The sequence below is a fragment of the Camelus dromedarius genome, chromosome 7 (assembly GCF_036321535.1).
Source record: "Camelus dromedarius isolate mCamDro1 chromosome 7, mCamDro1.pat, whole genome shotgun sequence".
In the NCBI taxonomy this organism is placed as follows: domain Eukaryota; kingdom Metazoa; phylum Chordata; class Mammalia; order Artiodactyla; family Camelidae; genus Camelus; species Camelus dromedarius.
The window spans coordinates 51,529,368-51,543,024 of NC_087442.1; the positions used below are offsets into that span (position 1 = coordinate 51,529,368).

General features: G+C 35.3%; 1 protein-coding gene and 1 long non-coding RNA gene across 7 annotated transcripts in view; both read left to right on the plus strand.

Annotated features, from left to right (window-relative positions):
- The first annotated feature begins 390 nt into the window (after positions 1–390).
- Positions 391–6,013, plus strand: LOC135321749 (uncharacterized). The gene is made up of 3 exons (XR_010381787.1): positions 391–417; positions 736–829; positions 5,620–6,013. It is a non-coding gene; the product is annotated as an uncharacterized LOC135321749 (long non-coding RNA).
- A 1,315-nt stretch (positions 6,014–7,328) lies between these two features.
- LOC105092905 (CDP-L-ribitol pyrophosphorylase A) overlaps positions 7,329–13,657 on the plus strand; it is a 50,611-nt gene continuing 44,282 nt past the window's right edge. For 5 of the 6 annotated variants that reach the window (XR_010381664.1, XR_010381665.1, XM_064487525.1 and 2 more), the window contains exons 1-4: positions 7,329–7,677; positions 9,622–9,726; positions 12,019–12,150; positions 12,380–12,488. The gene's annotated coding sequence lies outside the window, so the exon portion shown is untranslated. Of the gene's footprint in view, positions 7,678–8,857; positions 9,727–12,018; positions 12,151–12,379; positions 12,489–13,657 lie in introns of those variants that run through there. The other variant, XM_064487524.1, reaches the window with a different exon arrangement.

The window sequence follows — 13,657 nt, forward strand, 5'->3', positions numbered from 1 at the left end:
GCGACTCAGCTGACTTACAGTGATGATTAGGAAATATTTTACAGACTGTTGAAGAAAGTTCCTGCAACTCAGATCTGGGATTTATTTAGGCTCTCTCCAGGCAAAGGAGAATAGACATCATTATACCTCATGATACGGGATAGCATATATTGGCACAGAAGTGAAAAGAGTATTGAGTGGCCGATGTAAGATAAGGCTGGGCAGCCGCTGGTTACATGAATGACATAAACTGACTCTTGTGCAGAATTTTATTGGTGTTGTGTTATTTACTTAGCCATTCATCGATTTAGATGAAAGTGGTTCATTTTGATAGAAAAAAAAGATCACCTAGTACAGGAGGGCTTATAATGAAAACCAGCAGTTCTGTAACCCACATGTCTTTCTCCCCACAGTTCTGCTCCGAAGAGGCAGATACTTGTAAGTTTTAATTTTGTGTTCTGCTACTTGTTTTTAATCTAAAACATCTATTTCCCTAGTTTTTTTTTAAAGAACAGTTTAGGTTCCCAGGGGGAAGTTGAGGGAAAGTTACAGAGATTTCCCATACACCCCTGCCCCCCCCCACATAGCCACCCCCATCATCAACAACCCCCACCAGACGAGTGCATCTGTCATAACTGATGAATCTCCATTAACATCATGACGACCCAAAGTCTCTAGTTTACATTATGGTTCACTATTGGTGTTGTACATTCTATGGGTTTGGACAAATGTATCTATCATTATGTTATCCTACAGAATATCTGTGGTACTCCAAAAGCCCTGTGTTTTCTGTCTGTTCATCCTTCTTCCTCCCGGAGTCCACGGCAACCACTGATCTTTTTATGTCTCCGTAAGTTTCACCTTTTCCAGAATGTAATATAATCGAAGTGCTATAGTATGTAGCCTTTTCAGATAGGCTTCTTTCACTTAGTAATATGCATTTAAGTTTCCTTCAAGTCTTTTCATGGCTTGATAGCTCATTTCTATTTAGTGCTAAATCATACTCCATTGTCTGGATGTACGACAGTTTATGTGCCCATTTACCTACTGAGGACATCTTGGTTACTTCCAAGTATTAAAAACTATGAATAAACTGCTGTATACATATGTGTGCAGGTATTTATGTGGTTATAAGTTTTCAACTTTTAGGGGTAAATACCAAGAAGAGTGATTGGTGGGTCATATGGTGGAAATATGTTTAGTTTTGTAAGAAACTGCCTAACTGTCTTCCAAAGTGGCTGTATTTTGCATTCTCACCAACAATGTATGAGTTCCTGTTGTTCCATGTCCTTGCCAGAATTTAGTGTTGTCAGTGTTCTAGACTTGAGCACTGACCATTTGAGCCATTCTAATAGGTGTGCAGTGGTATCACATTATTGTTTTAATTTGCATTTCTTTCATGGCACCTAATGTGGAGCATTTATATGCTTATTTGATTGGTATCTCTATACCCTATTTGGTGAAGTGTGTCTTCAGATTTTTGGCCTATTCTTTAGTCAGATCGTTCATTATCTTACTGTTGAGTTTTAAAGAGTTATTTTTCTATTTTGGAAAGCTGTCCTTTATCAGATGTGTCTCTGCAAATATCTTCTTCCATGTAACATCTGTGTTTAGATTTTTTTTTTTTGCATGCAGATGTCCAGTTATTCCTGCACTATTTTCTGAAGAGACACTGTCTTTTCTCTTGCTCCTTTGTCAAAGATCAGATTTGTCTGGGTCTATTTCTGGGCTTTCTCATCTGTTTCATTGATCTATTTCTTTACTCTTTCACCAACACCACACTGTCTTGAATACTGTAGCTTTTTAGTAAGTCTTGAAATTGAGTGGTGTCAATCTTTCAACTTTGTTCTTCAATATTGTGTTGGCTATCCTGGATCTTTCCATTGATATCTATAAAATAACTTGCTGGGATTTTGATTGGGATTACATTGAACTTATAGATCAAGTTGGGAAGAACTGACATGTTGATAATGTTGAGTCTTCCTATCCATGAATATGGAAAATCACTCCATTTCCGTAGCTATTGTTTGATTTTATTCATCAGAGTTTTATTGTTTTCCTCACATGGATCTTGTATATCTCTTGTTAGATTTATACCCATATATGTCATATTTTGGGTGCGACTGTAAATGGTATTGCATTTTTAGTTTTAGATTCCACTTGTTAACTACTGGTATATGAAAATGACTGACTTGTATGTTAACCTTGTATCCTGCAGCCTGGCTATAATTGTATAGATGATCATGTTATCTACAAACAAAGACAGTGTTAGTTCTTCCTTCCCAATCTCTATATGTTTTTTGTTTGTTTGTTTTCTTGTCTTGTGAATCACCTAGAAATTTCAGTATAGTGTTGAAAAGGAGTAGTGAGATGGGACATCCTTCCCCGGTCTTAGTGGGAAGACCTGGAATTTCTCACCATTAAGTATGATACTAGCTGTAGGTTTTTTTTTGTTTGTTTTGTTTTTTTGTAGATAACTTGATGATGAGGATGTCCATACCCTTTATTTCTAGCTTACTGAGAGTTTTTATCGTGAGTGGGTGTTAATAATGTTTGTGAAATGATTTTTACTCATCTATTGATATGATCATGTGATTTTTCTTTTTTGGTCTGTTGCTGTGATGGATTATATTAATTGATTTTCAGATGTTGAACCAGCCTTGCATACCTGGGATAAATCCCACCTGGTTGTGGTATATAATTCATTTTATACATTTTTGGATTCAAATTGATAATATTTTGTTGAGGATTTTTGTTCATGAGAAATATTGGTCTTCAGTTTTTGTTTCTCACAGTAATTTTGTCTCATTTTGGTATTAAGGTAATGCTAGCCTCATAAAACGAGTTAGCAAGTGTTTACTTTGCTTTTATCCTCTGAAAGACATTGTGGAGAATTGGTATAATTTCCTCCTTCAGTGTTTGGTAGAATTTGCCAGTGAACCCATCTGGGACAAGTGCTTTGTTTTTGAGGGTCATTAATTATTGATTCAATTTTTTTTAACAGATAGAAATCTATTCGGATTGTCTATTTCTCCCTGTGTGAATTTTGGCAAATTGTGTCTTTCAAATATTGGTGCATTTCATCCAGTTTTTCAAATTTTGTGGGAATAGGGTTGGCTGTAGTATTCCTTAACTATCCTTTTAATGTCCATGGAATCTGTAATGCTCCCTCTTTGATTTCTGATAATGGTAAAATGTGTCCTCTCTCTTTTATTCTTAGTCTGGATAGAGGCTTATCAATTTTATTAATTTTTTCAAGGAAACAGCTTTTAGTTTCATGAATATTCTCTACTGATTTCCTATTTCCAAATTATTGATTTCTGCTCTAATTCTTATTATTTCTTCTGCTTACTTTGGATTTATTTTGCTCTTTTTTTTCTAGTCTTCTAATTTGGAAACTTTAGATGATCTTCTTTTCTAATACAGGCATTTGATGCTATAAATTTTCCTCCAAGCACTACTTTTTCTTCAACCCACACATTTTGAGAAGTTGTATTTTTATTTTCATTTTGTTCAAAATATTTTAAAATTTCCCCTGAGATTTATTCTTTGACCCCTGTGTTATTCAGAACTGTGTTGTGTAATCTCCATGTATTTTGGGTATTTCTCAAATACAATCTGTTTCCCAAATATCTGTTACTGATTTCTAGCTTAACTCCATTGTGGTCTAAGAGCAGACATTGTATGATTTTTGTCTTTTTTAATTTGTTAAGGTTTACTCTGTGGCCCAGAATGTCATCTATCTTGCTGAATGTTCCGTATGAGTTTGAGAAGAATGTGTATTCTGTTGTTGGATGAAATAGTCTATAGATGTCAATTATATCCAGTTGATTGATGGCATTGTAGAGTTCTGCTGTCTGAAATTAGTATAGCTACTCTTGCTTTCCTTTGATTAATGTTAGTATGATATACTTTTCTCCATATGTTTACTTTTCATCTATATTCATATTTATATTAAAAGTGTTTTCTTGTAGGCAGCATATAGTTGGATCTTGCTTTTTGATCCACTCTGAAAATCTGTCTTTAATTGTTGCATTCAAAGTGATTATTGATGTAACTGGATTAATATCTACCATGTTCATTACTGTTTTCTATTTGTTGCCCTTCTTTATTCCTATTTTTGTCTGGCTCTGCTATTTGTTAATTCTGCTGGTTCTCCTTCATGGTGCTTGATTTCCTACATGTCTGATGATTTTTGAGGATGAGTTCTTATTTCTTGAAAGTTTATCTGGTACTTCCCTGAGGCCTTGGTTTAAGATTGGTGACCCTCAGACAAGATACGGAGTTGTTTCTCCCAGTGCCTATATTTACTACTAATCTGGGAACACTTAGAAATAAACTCATGACTTAAAATTCTTTAGGCATTCCAGCTAGCATAGCATTGATGTGTAAAACTCATTGAGAAACTGTTTGTATTTATGAATTCTTAGGAGAGTTAATTTTTTTTCTCTGCTAGCACTAAGTTTCAAGACAGGTAATTTTTCTTTTTACCATTAGCAGAAAGGGTGTAAGTAGTGGTAGAAGTTGAGGGGTGGTGTGGAGGTGGGAGAGGAGTAGATTGTAGAAGGCATACATTTTTGCCTCAAATAATCCTAATTTCTTTATAACACACCCACAAATATAACTGATGCTGTGTACATTGTATCCAGCATTTTTTGTTGTTTTCAGGGCAAGTTATATTAGGTTATCTCGGCTACCCAACTGCCAGAAAAAATTCTCCTTATCTACTTTTTGTTGTTCTTGGTAATTTGCCTTCCATTTCTTTCACTGTTTATGAGTGTCTTCTTTATTGTTGTTATTGTGGTTGTTACTGTCATTTTAAGTGCGGTGCCATAGGAAAGGAAAGCAAATATGTGTGCTGAAATTACTTGAGCTACGAATTATTTAGAAAGTTAAATTTTAATTAGCAACTATTACTTTTCATAATAGAAGACAGCAAGAAATTTTTAAAAATAAATATTCTTTGTTTTTTATTATTTTGAAAGTGGATATTTTAAGTGGATTAGTGGAAAAGGGTTTTATATTGGACTGGATATATGAACGTTTGGAATATCACAGTTAACAATATGCTAATATGATTAGAAGTATATATATAATTATATACTTAATTTGTTCTTTCAATAAATGCAAAAATATTTTTCAAGCATTTTCTATATACCATATACCAAATGAAAATATTCACAGAAAGTATATTACTTAATTGAAGAATTAGAATATTTTCTTTTAAAATGTATTCAAAGAATAAGAATGTTTTTCTATTCTGGAATATTATGTATAATTTAAATATTATTTGAAGCCAGTTATATAAATGTAGATTTTCAAAATGTATTGAGTCAAAACATCAGGATATAATACAAAATTTTAAAATGTTGCTATTCTTTTAAAAGCACTGATATGACAAAAATTCTGGCTTTAGATCAGAACACATATATTAACATTTCATGAAGAAAGGGAAATTTGGATTATATTTATGATATGGCAAATAGTAAAATAAATATACAGTAGATAAGAATATTTCTCTATGGTCTGGCCCATATTGATACATTCCCTGGACAGTTGACAACTACTCTCTTGGGAATTGTCAACATTAAAAAAACTGTGTGTGTGTGTGTGTGTGTGTGTGTGTACTGTCTGTTCTAGAAAAGGCTTGGCTATCGCTGTAGCAGTAGTCAGGACTGGCGGCCCTTGAGGAGACATGACTACATGGAGAAGTTAGAAGGTATTTATTCTGGTTTGATGTACATGATGTAAAACATTTCTATGATCTAGAGGACCATGGTGATCCCTGTCAGTTCTATGGATCCTCTGTAGTTAAATTTGCATTACTGATCTAGTGGATATGTACTATGTTAGAAAGACAAGAAATACGCCTTCAGTAAGTTGTTTATTTATTAAATTGGTATCACGATAACTCTGGTCTGACTCAAGATTAAAATTTAATAGACTTAACCCTTACCATTGAAATTTAAAGATACTTCAAATTGTGATAAACCTTCAAAATCCAGCTAGCTAATCTTTGAGCATCTATTATCATCTGTCCCCACTGGGCTGTCTGGATGACTGAAATAAAATTCTTGTGGAATGTATTTTCTAAACAATATGTTAGGAGTACAGATCAGATACATAAACAGAAATAAATGTTCCCGTTCATTCAGTTTGTTGGTGGTGGTGGTGGTTTTTCAAGTCATCAACTCAGAGCTAAGATTTTTGCAGTGGAGGTTTAGGGATTCTACCATAACAAGAAATTCTTTCCCTGGAATGACACTGTAAAATCAGTACAGAATCTAGGCAAGGTTTCTTGGTTACATCCCACAGAAACACTATGTAAATTTGAAGAGTTATGAAAAGTAATTTGTAATGTGCTCTATTTCATTATTATTTTTGATTATTAAAATCAGTATCAGGCTATCACATGTAGCTTCTTAGCAGTGAATTTAGGTGAGCAATTTGGAAATGTGATATATATTATATGACCACACTAAACCAATGACTACCTTATAGGATAATATAATTTCTTTATTACTTTTAATACAGATGGACATTAGCTGTAGCTTCCTATCTCCTACCATATTAATGGATTTTGGTTGGTTTTATTTTCTTATGGAATTACACCCTTAAGTGCACCCAACAAACCAAGGAAGATAGAGTCTTCTATTATAAAATAAAATTTATTAGCATTGAAGAGCATGTCTTTTGATTTTAATCTAAACTAATGTTCAAAATAATCTCTTCATATTTAGGAAGATGACATCACAAACACAGTATTACTATACATTGTATTGCAATTAATATAATACAAAAACTTCTTAATGAATTAAAGTGTAAGAATGATCCTCATTTTCCTCTACATTACAGCAAGCTCAAGGTTATTCTTATAATAATATCACCTTTTAAAAAATTTCTTTATCATTTCTTAAAAGCAGAACAAAGTTTGAATTGAGTTAAACCAGATACAGAGTGGATTATATTTAATCTTAATATGCTCATGGGAATGTTCTAAATTTTCTCATAGATTCTACATTCTCATGGCTGTAGCACTTACCTTTAATTTTTATTTTTCCTTTTGTCCATTTTCATCAGACTGTAAGCTTCCTGAAGGCAAGAAAACACTTCCCTGGTTCATATTATATTCCCAGTACATATCACAGTGTCTCTCAGAACAAGTTCTCAATAAGTACTTACTGAATGGATATTGATTTAGCAAACTACTTCTTAATGTGAGAGAAGATCTAACATTTTTTCTCTACTACATAAATTTAGAATATTCCTCCCACAAAGATGGCTAAGAAAAATAGAAAAATAATTAAGATAAAATACAGATATACATGATTTTTAAGCTTGCAGCTACTCATACCCTCACCTACAAAGTTTGTTTTATTTTCTTTAGGCTCTGGGTATGCTTCTTATTTTTATAGTTGTGCTCGGCTGATTCTCGTGGCTACAGATTGAGCTAAAATTAAATAAGAATTGGAAGAACAGAAGAGAAAAACTGGATTTTTGCCACCATTCTTCATCCTTCGCTAACCCTGAAGACCATTTTCCAAGACTGTGGCAATACAGGTCTCCTTAGAAATAGCCAATGAGATAGAGGAACAAAGGATTCAAGCCAAATGTCCTGTAAATCTAGCAGCAAAAGCCCTCTGATCCAAGCAGACATTGTTATGACATCCTGTACCTGGATTCAGAAGATTCCCTAAGGTAACCACATAGTTCAGGCAAAGGATACCTCTGGAAACATTTGTCAGTTGTTAAGGTTTTAAGAATGGCTTTGTGTTAGATTCACACTAAATAGCACTTAATATTATAGTTTTGGTAAATGACCTAATTGTCAAGAGTAACATAATGTAAATTGTTTATTTCATACTGACATTTTCTATACCTTAGTAGCTCCTTAAATTTTCACCACTATTAATAATTCAATTTGGAGACATGTCTGACTGGGAGAGAATTCTGTCTCCTGTGAGTCACTTCAGTCACCTTCCTAGTCTGTGGGACAAAAGTACCCATTTCAAAAGCAAGTGTAGAAATACAGCAAAGCGAATGAAGAAGTGGGCTAGGAAACCGAAGACTCGATTCTAGTCTTGGCTCTGTCACTTAGTATGAACGTGATTCTGGCTGAGTTATAAATAGCTCTTCTGAGCCTCAGTGCCTGAATTTGTATTTACAATTCTCCCTACCTGACCTCCCTTAACAGAAATAAGATAATCATCATGGAATTCCTTTATACTCTCAGATACCAATACACATTTGAGATACTACACTTAAGTATCAAGGTAAGTGTCAGAGAACTCAAAAATGTTTTCATTCAGAAACAGGATTTGGAAGGATAATAGCTATGAAAATAAAAAAGATAAGAGAGTAGTGACTGAAAGGGAAGAAAAAGCACTCACAACAGCAGCAGAGTCAGAAGTCCTGAACTGAAAGTCTACAGCTGGGAGGAAGGAAGATGAGAATGCTGGGACCACGTAGGGCTTGTGTTCCTTTAGCTAAGAACTATAGGATATTTCTTAAGTGAAGTCTGTTGTTGCTTAAAATTGTCAGTGACTTACAGGCCTGGGAAGACCTATCCTAAAAGGTTTTGGTGGCTGATGTTTCTGGAATGATTATCAATTAAAAATACTTTGACTTGTGCCCTTGACTAACACAGTTTGGCTGAGTCTATTGTAACCAGGAAAAAGCAAACCATCTGAAGCATCTCAGGTACTTGGTCGTCGTGGGCAGCTTATGTTTTTTCACGTGGAAGATGAGCCCCTCAAAGGATGCCAAGTAATTGAATTGAGCCAAGACTTCTTAAGTGAAATAATACAATTTTAAGAAGGAAGTTGCTTTTAAAAAAAGTATAGATTTTTTATAAGCTCATGTAACTACAAAAGCATGGGGGAGTCTCTTAAAACCTCACTTTCTTATTTTTTTAAAAGGTATCTTGACCACATACTTTTAACTTTATGGTGTTAAAGGTTATATAAGCTTAACCTTGGGCAATGCTATAGCCTAATTTAGAAGGAAATCAGGTGATAGCCTTCTTTGTCCTCTATTTTCTTTAATTTTTCTTTGAACGGAGAAAGGAAACAAATTATTAGAAGCAAAGAATGGCTTCCATTTATTCTTTTATTCTTAGAACATGAACAAAACAAACCCACCTGGTAGGTCCCCAGGTAAGTGGTTCTGTCGTATATTTTTTAAGTATTTTCCACATTACAACTACCTGTGCTCTTCTTAGAATCATGCTCTAGACATTCCTTGGCTAATACACCCAGAAAATAAAGGGTCCGACAAGATCAGCCTTTTTAAGTTTCCACTTTTTTCTACTCCTCTGCTAATGAAGCTATTTTGAGAGGTTTCAGTGAATCAGTAAATAGGCATCATCACCTTCATATAAATTTAAAACTCTCTTAAACTCATATCAAACAGTTAGATTTCACCCTTTTTTGGCTGTTGAAAAATTATTACTTGTTCTGAGTAATAAAAAATATTTAAAGTAATTCAAAAGTTATTGGAGGGTGTTACTTTCTTTATTTCTCAAGTTGTTGCCTGATAAAATAAGAATAATCCTCAAAATAAAAATATTCATTGGGATTTCATTAGAATTATGTTCCCTGAAATGTACAGTAATGTTCTCATGGGCAAACATTTTATTTCAAGGACAAAAATGAAGAATGTGAGTGTGTTAATCTGCATTGTAAAGTACGACAAGTTCAGATTAAGCTACCTGGAAACTTGGAAGCCAAAGGAGTGCCTACTACGTGGGTAAGTTTTTATATCAGGTAAGAGTAGTACTTGGGTACCTCGTGTGCTGACTCGAGTGATTTAAATATATAATTTTATTTTTGTCAACCAATAAAAAGTATAGAGATAGGCAGTTATTGACAGCTGTTCAATAGCACAAGAGTGCCAAGGATTCTGGGGTGAATTTCTTAGACTTCTATTCATGGTCCAAAATAGCTTCTGGACCACAGGACCTCACAGGAATGTTTTGGGAAAGAAGAAAAGAAAGGGCACTTGTCAGCTCAATAAACTTTTCCAGAGGTCTCATCCAACTGTTTATTACATTTTGTTTACGGGATATGCTTACATCTTACTGACCATCTTTTGCGCACGTGAGGCTGAGAAATATGTTTTAGCTGGGTATACTGCCTCCCCCATCCTCTCTTACAAAAGGAGGAGTGAAAAATGGGTATGATACTGGTAGTGAAGAGCTACTGCCACATCTGTGTTACATTTCAGTGCCCTCTCAGACTCCTCTTTGGAGTTTGTCACCCAGAGTGAAAGAGAAGAAACAAAACGTCACCCACTGACCACGCTTGTTATAGGAGCCTGAGTTTATCTCTCACTGTTGATGGAGCAGTAATTAGACCTCACTCTACTGGAGGAGTCCAGACACCGCTGTACTGGGAAGCTCCGGGATAGGATACACAGAGCCCTGGCATTCAATGTTTGAGGTTTCCATTGTTCAAGACTAGCCTTGAAGGCCCATGGCATGTAACAAATAACTAAATTTTCACCTTATGTCAGTTTTAGCCCCCTCCACACCCAGAGGCATAAAGTTTTCTTACACAGAGAAGTGTAATCATTATCTAGGGATATCATAGCAAAGGACTACACACTAGGTGGCTTAAACAATAGAAATTTATTGTCTCACAGATCTGGCATCCGGAAGTCCAAGATCAAGGTACTGACAGAATTGGCTGTGAGAGACAGTCTGTTCCATGCGTCTCTCCTAGACTGGTGGTTTTCTGCCAAGCTTTGGTGTTCCTTAGTTTATAGATGCCTCAGCCTGATCTCAGCCTTCATCCACACGTGGTGTTTTGCCTTTATCATCACGTAATGTCTGACTCTATGCAAATTTTCTCTGTTTATGAGAAAACCAGTCATACTGGATTAAGGCCCTAGTGACTTCATCTTGAAGAAGACAACTACATCTGCAGAGGCTCTGTTTTCAAATAAGATCACATTCAGAGGTACTGGACCTCAGCATACACTGTGAGGGAACACAATTCAACCCATAACAGCTGGTATGCGACTTACTTAGAAAATGAACCTGCAGCCTCCACACTGCAACAGTCTTTTTTTCTTTTTTCTTTACCTCCATTGTTACAGAAAAATTTACACTATAGGAATATTTAAGAATTTTTAAGGGCCTACTCAGTGCCGTACATTGGAAATACTGCTTTTAGTACATTATCATGAAAATATATGATGCATTTGGATTACAGCTGAATTACTCTTGAATCTCAAGACAGATTTATTCCACATTATGACTGTTCAGTTGACCAGTTTTCACCATAACAGCTCACTTTTCTCAAAATAATACGTTTTTTTGGAGTAACAACATTTTTTAATCTTAAAATGTACTGAAAACTACACGCTTAAATCAGCAATGTATTTCCAGGAAAAGACACACCATTTATTTAACACAATAATTTCTTGTGAGAATATCATTTGAAATCAATTCAAACTGAGCATCACGTTTGGATGAAACACAACATTTTTGCCCTGTGTTAGGATGCGGGTGAGAGGAAAGAAGATGTAGCATTTTCTGAATCTTTAGTCTCTTTACTACATGTTCCCATGTGTTCCCACGTGGTTCATTGCTCTCAAGTTTTGCATTTTGTCATAGTCCTAAGGGAAAGAAATAATTTTCCAGTGAGTTGAATTTGTCCACCAAAAATGATAAGGTCAAGTCTTCAAATCTGGAACCTGTGAATATGAGTTTATTTGGAAATAGGGTCTTTGCAGATGTAACTGAATTACGATATCACCATGGAGATTGGGTGCTCATCACGAGACTGATGTCTTCATAAGTAGAGGGACATTTGGACACACAGACACAGAGGGAGAACACCATGTGAAGACAGAGATGGAGATGATGCATCCACAAAGCTAAAGAACACCAAGGATTACCAGCCATCACCAGGAACTAAGAGAGAGGCGTGGAACAGATGCTCCCTCAGTGACTCCAGAAAGCTTGCCAAGGCTTTTGGACTTGATTTTGGACTTTTGGCTTTCAGAATGATGAGAGTAAATTTCTGTTCTTTCAAGCCACCCAGCTTGTGATAATCTGTTATGGCAGCTCTAAGAAACTAATATATCCAGCATATCCAACTTTGACATCAAATTCCTGTCTGAAGATAAGGACCAACTGCCACTCTTATTCACTCTCTTCCTTCCTTGGTGAGTAAAATAAACTTTTTTACAAATTATGTCCCAGCTTTGTTTTACTTCCACACTATTGTTTATATTTATTCACGCTATTTATATAAACATGTTTTCATTGTTCACTTAAATATACACATATATTCCAATCTATAAAAATAAAGTATTTTGGATTGGGATAACATACTCCATAATTATCCTTTAAAATGAATGGATTTTGTTGTCAATTTATGGCTTTTCACTTTAGGGCAAGGTGTCAGGAACAAAATTAAAATGATTAAATGAGACATCAACTTTACTATAATTCTGATGGTCACAAGATGAATGGAGAAAAAAGTGTCTCTAGCAAGAATAAGGTAAGTGAGTGTGTTGTTTTCCTGGGAAAATGGTAATGTATTATTGGAAATATACCTAATTATTCATATAGCTTAAAAAATACATGTATAAAGGGAGAGGAACCATGTGAATTTGTCAGGGAAAGAAAAGAAGAGCGAAGCAGGAAGTGAGGAATAAGGAGGTTACAGAGAAGCAGCAGCTGGGAGGAGCAAACTGAGAAGTACTTGAGGGCAGTGGATTTTTACCATCATTCTTGCTCTCTGACAATTGACTTTAGTCTTCAGCTCTGTTTATCAGATTGTGCAACTTATAAGATTAATTTTTTTAGACTTTCATATTGGTTATTTATTATTTAAAAAATAATTGCTAATCCCCTTGCAGCCTTCAAGTGTTTGCTCAAATATCACTTTGTCAAATAGTATACTGACTACCCAAATTCTGTGACCTGACACGCCTCCCCAGTTCCTGGACTTTGGGGCTCCCTGACCCTGCTCCACCTTGTCATCTTTTCATTGCCCTTATTACCTCTAGGTTGGATATTTACTTATTTGTTATCTTAATTTTAGTCTGTTTCACCAACCCCCAGAGCAGAAGCTCCTTGGACTCACAAAACTTAGTGACTGATGAATCCCGCGAACCTAAGGTGGTGTCTGGCATATAATAGGTGTTCAATAGTTACTTCATTTTTTTAATGAATAAGTGTATCGTCTTTAAAGTTAATAACCTGTGGCACGCACAGGACTGTGTTTTGCCCATTCACCTTGTATTTTATATATATATCTATGACAGTGTGTATTGGACTGGGGGGTTTGGTGGCTTACGTGTTCCTGTTTTATCACTTGACATGGAATTACGTGTGCTTAAAGGGGAGTTGTTGCTTGAGCTGCTGCTTGCTTCCTGAAATGTCTCTATAACATAGTTTAGTAAGATGTTAACAAATCCCAATGAAACACATCTGCTCTACTGTTGTCTCCAACTCCTGGTCTCTTCAAACTTTTAAAACTGTCATAGCTTACTGGAAACACGACTGTATTTGAAATTAGTTCAATAAAACGGTAGTTGCAGATGCTCCATTAAGGGTTTAAACACAAAACTGTCAGCCAAAGAAAAGGGCTTGTAAATGCCTGGCCATCACTCCAGTGCTGCAGAAGGAAGTTTTCTGGGAATGAGGGAAGTGGGGCTCCCTGCT